The following is a 13,107-nucleotide window of genomic DNA, read 5'->3' as shown; positions in this document are numbered from 1 at the left end:
CCTTGTGATTATGGTGATGGTGGTGATGATTAAAATGAACGCGTCCTGCGCTTTTCCTCTCCGTGTTTCTCTGACGACTGATCCAGTATCCCGTTCTTCCCCCCTCTCTTCTTTCCCGTTATCTCGGATTTGTTTCTCAATTTGAGTTACAAATTATTCCACATCCTCATCAATTTCAGATGAATTCGCCCGCAGTTTCTCTCTTCTTATCTCCTCCAATTCTTTTCAAATGGTTGGACTATAAGGCAAATCAAGCCATATGATCCTGTCATTCAGTTTCTACACAGAGGAACTGGCTCTCCACGCAACTCCCTCCCAAGGCTTTGTAACACGAAACCAGAGGAGGAGGAGGAGGAGGAGGAGGAGGAGGAGAAGGAGGAGGAAGAGAAAAAAGGGGGAAGAAATAAAAGAAAAGCCTGAATTTAATCCACTATCTGGGACGGGCTACATGAGTCTATCCGCCTCTCTGCGCAGAACTTTCAGCAGTAGTCCGTACTAAACAGACATACCGGTGTGGTCGCGGCGCTGCGTCTCTGTGCCAATCTCCACTGGAAACACAGTGTGTGTGCGTGTGTGTGTGTGTGTAGGCTGCGGCGTGTGTGCGCCCCCAGCCTACTTCTGCAATACGCATCACAGCAGGGACCTGGGAGGATTTCAAAAAAGGCACGCAAACAGGTCTCCGCCCATTAGCCTCTCGAAACAAGGCCCCCGACACAGACGAGGGGCCCCCCAGCAGCCATTACACTGCTTGATTAAGACCGTTTCATTGTGTGGAAAGTGAAGGTCTGTTTTGGCAAAGTGCTCCCCGACCTGTCTGACCTGAGACACTCCGAGGTCCTTTTTAACGGGGGCTGGGGGAGCAGGGTGGCCTGGCTGTCAAAGAGACCATTGTTAGATTGGAGTTCTTCACCACTTCCTGCCCCGCGGAAGAGCCGGTGAGCAAGGCACTGGCTCAAAAGCTTCTGTACCTGAGCTGGACTTTTCATCATGCTTTCATGGCAGAGAAAATGTTCCACGAGAGATCAATACAGTATTGATACAGCAATATTGAGTTCAAACCTTTAACCAGATGTAGCTTTTATATATTTTTCTTTGTCTCATAAAAATATCAGTAATCAGATTTTATAAATGCATGGTGGTCTAAAGCCTTTTCTTGACATGACAACACTTGGGATCTGTGTGTTTATATATTTAATGTATTATGTTTAATGTTTATTCTCAAAACATGACTTGCTGCTTATCTGCAGTTATTATCATAAATGTTCAGCCCTGAAAGAGGACTATAAATCACAGCAATAACACGCTATTGAAATACTCCATTACAGGTTAAAGTTCAGCATTCATTATTTTTCCCCTTACACACGAAACAACTGTTTTGATTTGCCAATGAGGTTTTCAAGCACACCACAGGACGGGGACTGCTCTTGTTAAGGTCTTCAATGACATCCACTTAAACACAGACAGTGGCAGAATTCTGGTTTTAGCATAACTGGATCTCAGTGCTGCTTTTGACACAATTGACTAGAACATATTAGATTGCTTGGAAAAGGTGTGACTTTCTGGCACAGTACTTAACTGGTTTGAATACTAAAGGCCAGGGACTACTTTGTGTCTATAGTTATTACACATCTGAGCAGGCAAAAAAATGACATGCAGAGATCCCCAAGGCTCCAATATTGGGCCTCTTCTGTTTTAACATCTATATTGTTCCACTGGCTCAAAACAACAAAGAAAGTTACCATAATTATGCAGATGACACAATAACTTACATAACCATATCACCAGGAAACTATGGTCCAATACAAGCACTCTGTAAATGCATTGAACAAGTCAACAATTGGATGTGCCAGAATTTTCTTCAATTAAACAAAGACCAAAATGAGGGCATTGCTTTTGGAGCCAATAGGTAACGATTAAAAGTCAGCGACAGACCAAGCCAGAAATCTTGGTCAGGTCTCTAAAGTGTATTTTAACAGCTGCAAGACAATTACAAAGTCAGCCTACTATCACCTTAATAATATATCAAGGATTAAAGGACTTATGTCTCAGATGGATTTGGAAAAAACGCATCCATACGTTCAGGTGAGTCGACAATGTTAACGGTGTCTTCAGGGCCCTCAAAAAATCTATTAGACCGCTGCAGCTTATTCAGAACGCTGCTGTTCGAGTTCTCACTAAGACCAACAAAGTGGATCAAATCACAACCAGTTCACAGGTCTTTATACTGCCTTTCTTTTTGTCAAATAATTTATTTCATAATACTCCTTTTTTTCGTATCACAGAATGGTTTAGGGTCAAAATATCTGAGCTTTTGCTGAACCATACAGACCTCTCAGGTCATCTGGGACAGGTCTGCCTTCTGTTTCCAGAATAAAAACTAATCACGTAGGAGCAGCATTCATATTTAATGCACCGTTTATCTGGAACAAACGCACAGACTACTGCGGCTCTAACGTCTTTTAAATCACAGCTGAACACCTTTCTGTTTGCTGCTGCCTTTCATTAAATCATTTCTTACACTGCACTGTAACTTTTAAACTTTTATTTTATACCTGTTTTTTTCTATTTTAGCTTGTTTAAAATTTGTATTCTCTTTGCTCTTAAATGACTGTTTTTTTTTATTGTATTTAAATACATGTTTTATAGCATGTTTGTTTTGCACTTTGTCTTTTGATGTTTTATGTAAGGCTCTTTAAATTGCCTTGTTGCTGAAATATGCTGTATAAATAAACTTGCCTTACCACCCCCCTCCACTCGAAAATGTGTTTTGCTTATTGTTCCTTCACTTGGAGGATTGAGCTTCACTGTGCATCGTTTGACACTGGAAGGCTGTTTTCACCGGCTGAAGTATCAAAGTATTTTTATGTGTCTTAAAAGTCATTATAGGTTATTGCTATTATAAGAGTAAAGGGCTTTTTTAACATTACCATGTTTTTAAGTTCTGGCCTGTTAATCAAGAGCATTTTGAAGTTAACTGTCCTGACTGAGGATCAGGTTTTTTTTTGCCATCAACTGAGATGAATGACGTACAAATGACACGCGAAAAGTTGCGAAAAGCTTAAAATACATACTAATTACACATGAAAAGGTTGGGAAATATTGTGCTATTTATACACCTTCATATGAGCTCTGGTTGTTGTGGCATATGGACTTATCATTTAAAAAAAATATCCTATTATTTTGGATAAAGAAATAAGTACCAACATTAAAACTATGGCTCACAGAACTGGACACACTTCACATCAAGAGAATCACATTTTTTATTAAAGACAAGTTAAAAGACTTCTCATCTCACAGAGGCAATCGAATCTTAACTGTGGTCTGGGGTGGGGGTGGAGATGTGTAGTTAAGGGAGAGTGTGAGAGGCTGATTATGGGTTATAAGTCTGGTTAATTCTTTGATAAGTAGGAAAAAACATTTTGGAGGTGAATTTATACAAGTATTTTTGTATAAAATGTTTGGTCTCTAAGCTCAAACCAAAATAACCCTGATGATGTCATCAGAGTCATTTTTTCGGACTTTGGGAAGATCCCCCCCCCCAAAAGCCAGAGAAGACGTTACACAACTGTTCACACAGGCTGCGTACTGCTCCATGTGACTTGTGAGCTGAACTAAATGAGTGAAATCAATGGAATGCCCCTTTAGTAAATAACTGCATAACAATATTGGTTTTGTGGAAAGCTGTGTAGAACACGCTGTAAAACACAATACCAGTCACAATGCAGGAACACACATACAATGAGACAATTGTCCATTGATTTGTTGCACTGGTGCATGCTGGGAAAGTGTCCTTTCAGGCTTTCAGTGGTAATTGCAATGTAAACTCATACAAACTATTCAGTTTAGGCTGCCTACAAGAATGAAAAGATCATTTTAAACTGTTGGAATACAACACATAGAATGAGTGAACAACAGCAGTGTTTGTTGATCTGACATGAAATTAATAATCCTGAGCGGAGAAGACAAAAGCATGAAATATCACACAAAACTAGGGGTCATGATCCAAATATTAAGTGTGCAGATTAGAAGGAAAATATTAGAATGATAATCTATTTGGATTAGCACAGAAAATAGTGCACATTATTTTTGTCTCAGTGTAAGTATTGATGCAGCTGCTGACAGCATGGGGCCTTTTAACCTCTGCCCAAATCAATAAACTAAGACCGACTATCGGCTATCTCACAAAGACGAGACCAAAACATCTTCAACTACGTATCTGTCGTCCTTACTTTCACTGCAGGAATACAATCAGCACTTTAGCTCCTGTTTACTGCCGTCTGCAAGCGTGTGTCTAGCACCTCGCAGACGATAAACTGTCTGCGTGAATTCACATGATGCTCATTCACATGATGGAAACGCTGCGAAGATAGTTGCCCAAATCCTCACACAGACAGATTACCGAATAAACAAGGCTGAATTATAATGCCTATAATCTCACACACACACACACACACACATACACACACACATCAGGCTGTAGACGCTCTGGCACAGATTTGTGTGGTTTGAGAGTTAATGAGTTTGGATTTAGGACACTAATTTGGAGTCGGACTCTCATTCCGCAGTGCGTTAAAAACAGCTCAGTGATGAAAAGGAGAAGTAGCACGGCCTCGGGCCACATCAAGAGACACTGTTGAGAAAATGTGGGTTTCGTGCTCGAAAGTTGTGCTTAGCATGGTGAATATGGCCTTCAAGGAATTCAAATAAAAATAAAGCTTTTTTAAACAAGGAATCCCAAATAGACCTTGCCCTTCCCTTTGTCTATGCGGGTCAATAACACTTGAAAATGAAACAGTGATGAAAATTAATTTGCAGGGATTATTCACACCCAAGGGTAGATAAAATAGACTTCAGGTGTATTATGTGAAGACGCAGTCATGTGTGACGTTCTGTGGCTGACCTCAAGTTCAATTTGTTATTGATGTACTGCGCTGCCTGTTCAGCAGTCGGCGTGGAATAAATAAGAGTTTCAGTACATTGAACAACTTTATATTGTGTTTTTACTCGTTCCCTGTCTAAATTTCCGAGACGCTGAGCACGTTTTATACCTCGCAGGCCTGTGAAAGCCAGCCGGGTCTTACTTTGGAAATCCGTGCAGCTGACTGGACATTATTGCAGTCTTTATGCCATGCTTTGACTCTTTGTCCAAGAAGCAACTCAACGTTTTTGATCATACATAACCATTATATTAATTATCTGGCTTCAGTTTTTGGTAAGATGTTCAGAAATGTCTGTTTGAACTGTCTATCATAAGACCAAATCCAGAGTCACTCTTTTTTCTCGAGCCTTTAAAAATGTATAAAGTTTCATGGAAAAATGCACCGCAGATTAATTTGCACCTCCACTCCAATGGGAGCATTTTTATTCCCTTCTTTTTAGATATTTTGTTCGAACACCTGCAGTGTGTGTGAAGGAGCACTCAATTTGTCAGCGTTTTCTGTTTATCAGTGAATGTACAGCCGTCAACACACTGAAAGCGAAAGCTTTTTTACATACAGCAATGCCATTGCTTTGAGCACGAGGCCTTGAGAGTGTGAACGCATAAATTATAGGCTAATGGCTGACAGAGCGGCAAAGAAAGATAGCGGCTGATAGCAAGTCAGCAGCTCGGAGCTCTCGCTTACTCTGTTTCTCACAGCATCTGATAAACAATAACAAGGATACGCAAGTAATTACAGCTTTCCAGTGGCAGTTATTTTATTTTTTTAATAATATGATGGGATAAAAAGAGGCAGATTTGCATTTTGCTTCAGAAAAGCTTCAATAGATTATTTTAAGATTATTAAGTATTTAAATACATCACAGGTTTCTTTAGTATGTGTGCCTTAGACTGCAGTGAGTATATGGACGTATCAGGCTCTATTAACTCACCAACAGACCACAGTGTGTGAGACGACAGGGTTGTTTGCAGCACAGGGGATCGTCTTCATTCCATTCCTTCTCATCTTCTAGACATCAGATTTTAGTTGGAGCAAACTAAACTGCCATTTATAATTTTCTGTCTGATGAACATGTTGACTAAACACACCTCTGGTTTGTATTTATGCTGAAAACATTACTAGTCTCACACAGTCCTCAGGTTATTATCCTTATTATCCTTCTCTCTCAGTCTTGATCCACTGCGAGAGAAAAAAAAATGGCCGAACTCATCATGCACAACATCTCCCAGCCTCTGCATGAAATGCTCCAGACTGCTCCACCTGCAGACGCTGAAGTAGCACTGTCGCTGATCTATTGTCCCTGCAGCTGTCAGTCTCTTCAATCACAACTGTTCTCGGACTAAAACAACTACTGGAGTATAAGTCAATCACACTGTCAAGTGTAACCTTTTCTCTTGCTACATCAGACACACACTTTACACACTTTGCTTCTGCTGCCGCAAGAGAAATAAGTGCATTTAAGCTGCAGACACTTAACCCAACACCCAATTTCATTTACTCAAGTCCAATTTTTGTATCAAACTTTTTATTACAACTTTATAGTCTCACTTTATTTTTCTCCAATAACGATTTATGATGGTTACTTTTTACTACGTTTTAGTTTTTGCATGCGTCACTTCTATTCCTGCCTGATCTAAGAATTAAATCTATTATGTTTCATGGGAAACATATTTTCTCCCGGATTGATTTTGTTTTTGACGTATAAAAAACAAGTTTCTAATGAGTCCGCTGAAGTACGCGTAATGCAAAAATAATACTTTGATCAGTGAGTACAAATGATGCAAAAGTTTCCTCATCACGATTCCACGTCAGCTCATGTCTGTGCAACCGTGTCCATGTGGAAAGCATAATCGACATTTTTTAAGAAGGATGTCTGACCGCTGTTTGTGTCCCTTGTGAATCCAAAAGCCAACATCGACTAATTTGATGTTTACTTAAATAACATAACAAACGCACTTATTTTAAGCCAAACCACTGCGTACAGTAGTCTTGTTTTCTAAAAGGTTTTCTCAGTTACTTACCTATGGATCTGTTCTTCTGCTGCTGTGACACTTGAATGCTCCTGTAGCAGTTTAATTTGGCAGCAGGACCGATTAAGAATAAAGACGTCTACAGTGTGCAAGCAGACATCAACCCGATGCAGACTACAGCTTAATCCACACTGTTAGCTTCCGGGACGGTCTGTATGAGGCTGGCTCGGGAAATCCAGCTCTTCATATGGTAAACGTAGCAGGGCTTAACTCTAGTGATTCACAATTCAGGTCAATCTTCTCCGGCAACAACAGAGATTTTGCTGGTATTGACGGGAACTAAACCCTAAAGAGCTTCGACTTCAAAGCAGGGCACACACACATACAAAAAAAAGCTTTTATATATCCCTAACTGGTGGACTCAAAAATCATTGTTTTGCTTCACTTCCAGCACTTACCTGTCTCAGAACTGGTGGTACCAAGGTTGTATGAATGACAAGCAGCTGCAGGAACATTATTTAGCATGTCTGGCAAATGTAGAAAGCAGGCGAGGCGGTGAGAAAGTGGGGTAAAGTCTCATTATGAGGCAGAGCACAGGTCACCTCCCGCGAGCCTCTGCTCTTTTTGCATCGCTCCTCTGGGTTTGCTCTGTTTGGACTTTTCCATCACAATGAGACTTTGGGTTTACTTTGGCTGAGATTCATTCTGGGGAACGGTTAGAGCTGGGAAACAGTTTTTCAGAGAGATTACCTCATGTTACCTTTCATTGTCTGCTGGAGTTTTTAATAGCACAGAAAAAAGAAATTCACAGCTTTTCACCCTCACAGCTGGATGTTTAAATGTGTCGCACAATTCTATTGTCACTTGCGGAAGATGCTAAAGATGCTAAAGATGCCTGTGATGTCTTAATTAAAATCATTATCAACAAAATATTTACGTTTTCTCGAATAGATTTGTATAAAACTTGACAGACATCAGTCCAATTATAGTAGGCAGGATTGGCCTTATAACAGATTTAGGATACTAAGTCTTGAGCTGGATCGTAAAGAGATTGAAATGAAAAGTAATGAATGGTTTTAACACCCGGCAGTGGCAGTTTGATTCTAAACGGCGAAGAACCAGACTTGTCATAATCAATCTAAAGGTCTTTTCGCAACGTTAGCTTTTTGACAGAAAACCGCTTTGAGACGCTGCTGATCTGTCACATTTCATCTTATTGCAATTTCATGGGTAAACATTTGTGGAGCGAAGTGGAGAAATCTCCTGTCTTCATCTGAAATGAATGGCCCAAATGTTTCATTGCCTCTGCAATCGCCTGGTGGTTAATATCTATTGAGATGAGTGTATTAAAGCATGCCCCGTATGATGAGTAGCTCCCTCCTTCCCCTGATGGAAGAAGGAAATTACAGCTCAACCTAACATCATTTCATTCAACTTGTATATTCATTAAAGGGTGATATGAAGCGACAAGCAAGGTTTTAATCAGAGCAGTTTTAGGGAGATAAAAAAAAATGAATCGTTTAAAAATTGCTTTTCATTACCGTTTCATAAACATTCCTCACCTTTTTTATCTGACCTGCAGTGGAAATTTGGAGGTTTGATTAGAAAGGAAAGAATAGGGTGTGCTTTCATCAAAGCAAGGCAATTCAGTTCAGAAGAGTGTTTTTCACACACTAGAAAGCTTCATTTTCTAAAACGTCGGGGTGATAGATCAGCTGGATGACAGAGATAAACGTCTGGATCAGCCCTAAGTTTCTTTCACCTAATTTCACAAAGTCGCCGGGCCTATAAATCAGTGCTGGATCTCTGCTGCTTAAATTGGATATCTGCAAAGATTGACTCACCACTGTTCTTTCTCTCTTGATAGGATAACAGCATGCTAATTCACTGCCTTATGTAAAGGGGAATGGCTTCAGGAGGTTATTAAATTCTATTGGAAACTGTAAAAGCGGGGTTACCCCAGTCCCCAAGTGAGAGTATGCCGCCTGTCAGCGCAGTGGGGAAAACTGTTGAGGGATGCAGGGTTGGGGCCCATGGGACTCCTGGAACCCTTGTATCTCTCCTCCCCTCTCCATCTTCTGCTGCGCCCCTGGCCCATAGCTGGCTTACGATAATAAACAGCAGCGAGTGCCCTCACTTCCCCTCAACTCCATCACTCTCTTTGCTGCAAACTCTGCCTGATGAGTCTTCTTCGGCAGCTATGCATATGCAAACGCGCTGGCAACCATGAGCGAAATTATACATGGACAGCTTAACTCCCACACTGTTCTGTTGTTTTGCAGGAGGATACACAGGAAAAAGGCTCTGGTTATGCCCACATGTTGATGCTCTCATTTGGGATGCCAAAAAGTTTGGCCAGCATCTGATTAAAAAAAACAAAATCCTTGGTTTAACAATATGGAGCCATTTTTATTGAAAGGCCATTATCTGCCTGAGGCTTGTTAGAGGTTGGCTATGAATGCACATCATCACATCCACTTGTTTGCTTGGAGAAAGCCAGCTCTACCAACTCCAGCACAAAGAATGTGTTTCTGTGTTTTATCCATTGAGTGCATGATCAGACAACAACAATACTGAATACTAAATCCAAGCAGCTAAACATACAGTATTCAGACTATTCAGATTGGGTGTGCTGTTGATGGACACTTTTCTCACTCAATGTAATGCACAAAGGAAACGGAGAAGCCACTCAGAGCTGCAACAAATTGTGGACGGTAAAAGAGCTTTTTGAACACCCAGAAACAAAAAATATCAAATCCGTAGAAAAATATTTTGTTGTCTTGTGAAATGTAATTTGTGGAGACAATCTAAGAGTGCAGTTTGGTTGACATACAACACGTTTTGTATAATTTCCTGTTAGTATCAAACGTCCATAACAGTGTGTTGATTTCTTTGTATAGTAATTGCAAAAACAGTATACCAACGGAATACGTATATAGTATATACACTCACAAAGTCAACACTCTTGCTTAGCGGGTAATGTATACCATGGTCACCAACTTGGTGAAGTGGGCCAAAACGATCTTAATCAAAGGCACCTTTGATTAATAAGCAAACAAATCTGATTGGCAGTTTCATACATAATAACACAGAAGCAAGACATGAGCAATCCACACTGACTCAAAGATGTGAAGAAATCAACAGTAACATGTATTGATTTAATCTCCCCGCCCACTGTAGCGGATGAGGGAAATCCACCTGTAGTGAAACAGGCAAGCTCACAGACACACTGGGAGAAGGAAAGAAACATAATCAATGTAAATAATAGGATAGTAGGTTCAAAACACAGCAGGATATGTGATTCAAACAGCTGTCTATGCAGATGAAGTGACAAAAATATGTAAAGAAATAGACTTGAAGCATAAAAAAACCTGCAGGGGTCTATGATCTATAGGGGGTGAAAGTAATGGCAGGTCTCAGGGGGTCAAGGGGCACCAGTGCCCCCGTAATATAAAGCCTAGACTCCCCTTCCGCTCACCCTAACTGTGCTGTTCTAACAACGCTTTCTATTTAGATTGGCCGTTGGGGTTCCCCCACCTGGCAAATTGCACTTTAACCCCTGCTTGCGCCACACCTAAATGTAACTACTAGCATATTGCTGAAATAAACGTCAACATGTACATCATTCAAATGGCACTGAGATACATTATCGATCACTGAGGATAATGGCTTGGTGAGCAACAGGGCAGAGAGGGTTACAATCCTGCCACATCGCTCAAATCAAGCTTGTTTTTGAATGTATTTTCCCGCCCCGCTGTCACCTAATGCAATCATCCTTCAATCAGTGTTCAACGGTGAAAATCCAATCACACTGGTTTGAGGTTTCAGAAAGCCATCTGCTATAATCCAATTCTTGACAAATATCCCTGTCACGGCGCTCCCTCCGCCACCAAAACAACTACCCATTTCAGCAGGCTAATTTTACAGGTTCATCTTGTTAGGGATGAGACAAATATGAAGGGGTTGACAGTTTTTGAATTCTCAAGACACCGTCCAACCTCCCACACCCTTACCCATCCCAACGGGGGCATTTTCCACTGCTGTGACCCCACAGAAGTCTGGACAACCGGACAGACACTGAGCTTTTCTCTGGCTGCCAAAGTCCCCCTGCCTTATGCCGCATCTTGCATTCTCTGGAGCCTGGGCGTAGGAATGTTTTTCTGAGGCATCTTTGCAATCCTAAAGGGCAACTTGCTCAGCCGTGAAAAACAGTCGAAATACTTACACTTGCCATAAATGCCCATAAGCTAGGCAATGTTTCATGCTTTATAATTTTGTCCCGGGGAACAGAGCAACACTGAGGGCTTCTGATAGGGAAAACAAAAGACAAATGACTGACCGTGCCCTTTTCTAATCTATCAATTTTTTCTAGAGCCCTTTGTCCTTCAAGCCGAGTGCCGCATGTGGGCCTGCTGCACGCAGCTGTGATTGTATCGCCCTGAAAATGCCTTGGTTAGTGTTTGAACTTGCTCAAACACATTTATTCAATGACCTTTAGTCAAAACCACCTTCAGTAAGATGTTACCAGACTTCCACCTGACATATCTGGTTCACCGTTGCAAATAGGGTTTGTCAAGTTCTTAGAAATCTCTATCAGACACTGCTGCACAAGCAAAAATTTGATGTTTACAGGAATTTGTATTGGGCTCCATATAGGATTGTTTAGTGATGTTTAGCATTACCTGGCACGCCGTAGAGCCATTGGAGCGTATCCATCCTGCTGGGTAAGTGAGTGGACTGGTACCATTAGCAGACAGACTGTGGGCACTGGCTGGAGACTTAAGACCCATTGTTAGAGAAGCAGTTTAAATACCAGCATGTTGTTAATACCCCCACATGCTGGTTCACACTGCCTCCTCTCATGCGCACGGAAATGCACATACACGTTAACACTCCTACCTTTGTGCTCTATCTTCAAGACACCACCACTGTTATTTCCAGCAGCTCCTGTGTATCCGAGTGTGTGGAGCAGTCAGTACAGTAATATAACAGTGTAGTTCTTTCTAGTAAGGTGAACTGTGCTGTATAACCACTTAACCCTCACTCCCCTTTCTGCCACCATCCCATGGCAATCCCAATAAAACCTGGATTATTTTTATAACACAACGTATGGCTGCTGACTTTACAAGCTCCCCTCCAGCTCCTGGGTGAGAAAGGGGGAAAAAATAAAGAAAGGCCAGGTCAAAACCACTCTGCGTCTCCAAAAGGGCAGCATATCCAAAACCATCAATGAAAGCCTTTTCTGCTGGGAGGAAAAATAAACACCCTGACTGATCCATTTTCTTTTGCTTCAGTCTGGTGCTACAGAGGGAACCACTGTATAGCTACAGTTCCCAACCAGACCTAGTGGCTTTCCTGTCCTGTCCACTATCATCTTTATCTTCTGCAAAGGTCAAGTTCAGATGTGTTTGTACAGTTAAAGAGCTCTTCCCTGTCTGACAAGACAGAGAGTGGAAAGAAGTGTTGAATCTAGGGAAACTGCTTGTCACAAATCCAACATTGTTTAAGTTTTAGTTATGCTATCACAGACAGTTACAATAGAGTGCTGCAGGGACGACGTGTTTTTATAGGCCAACCCTGAAGTCAGCATCGCTGGTTCCTTAGACACAAAGCCAACGGATTATTTACCGCCAATTTGGGATTACTGCAGAAAATAAGCTCTGTGGCAAACAAATGTTTATGATACTTGCATGTTTGTTCACCGAGATAATCTTCACAAATGATAATTTGAAGTGTAAATTCAATCACCAGAAGTAAAAAGCTGACGTTAGGTCACAAACAAACTTCACCATGGGTCGCATGACTTCGCATGATGTTTTGGGGTGATGACATTTTGTAATCTCATTACGCCACTTGTTAGCAACCAGCTTTTTAAGACAAGTAAAAGCTTCAAAATTCCAGAGTGGGGTATTAACTTGTGTATTTTATGTCGTAAAAGAAAACATTCATAAGTCTATTATTTCAGGTATCTAACCAAAAACCTTTTCAAAAAACCCATTGACTTTGAGACAAGGGGAACCGGAAGTTCAAAAATGTAAACTCATTCACAGAGTGAAAAGCTGGTGGTCATAGAGACGCGATAATCATTTAAGTATGGGTATAACAAACAAAAGAAGACAGCTTGAGAGAACATTGGCTCCTTTCTCACCTTTACACAGCTGGCTAATCACAGCGCGAAGTGGATGCTAATGTCGGAT

General features: G+C 41.1%; 1 protein-coding gene across 3 annotated transcripts in view; it reads right to left on the bottom strand.

The window, feature by feature from the left end:
• sema4c (sema domain, immunoglobulin domain (Ig), transmembrane domain (TM) and short cytoplasmic domain, (semaphorin) 4C) overlaps positions 1 to 552 on the bottom strand; it is an 84,287-nt gene extending 83,735 nt beyond the window's left edge. For all 3 annotated transcript variants that reach the window (XR_004212826.1, XR_004212829.1, XM_031849717.1), the window contains exon 1: positions 2 to 552. The gene's annotated coding sequence lies outside the window, so the exon portion shown is untranslated. The remainder of the gene's footprint in view (position 1) is intronic.
• Between the last annotated feature and the right edge of the window lie 12,555 nt (positions 553 to 13,107).

This window comes from Anarrhichthys ocellatus, unplaced genomic scaffold, assembly GCF_004355925.1.
Source record: "Anarrhichthys ocellatus isolate YVR2014 unplaced genomic scaffold, GSC_Weel_1.0 scaffold9, whole genome shotgun sequence".
NCBI classification, from domain to species: domain Eukaryota; kingdom Metazoa; phylum Chordata; class Actinopteri; order Perciformes; family Anarhichadidae; genus Anarrhichthys; species Anarrhichthys ocellatus.
This window is presented reverse-complemented; position numbering and strand designations above follow the sequence as displayed.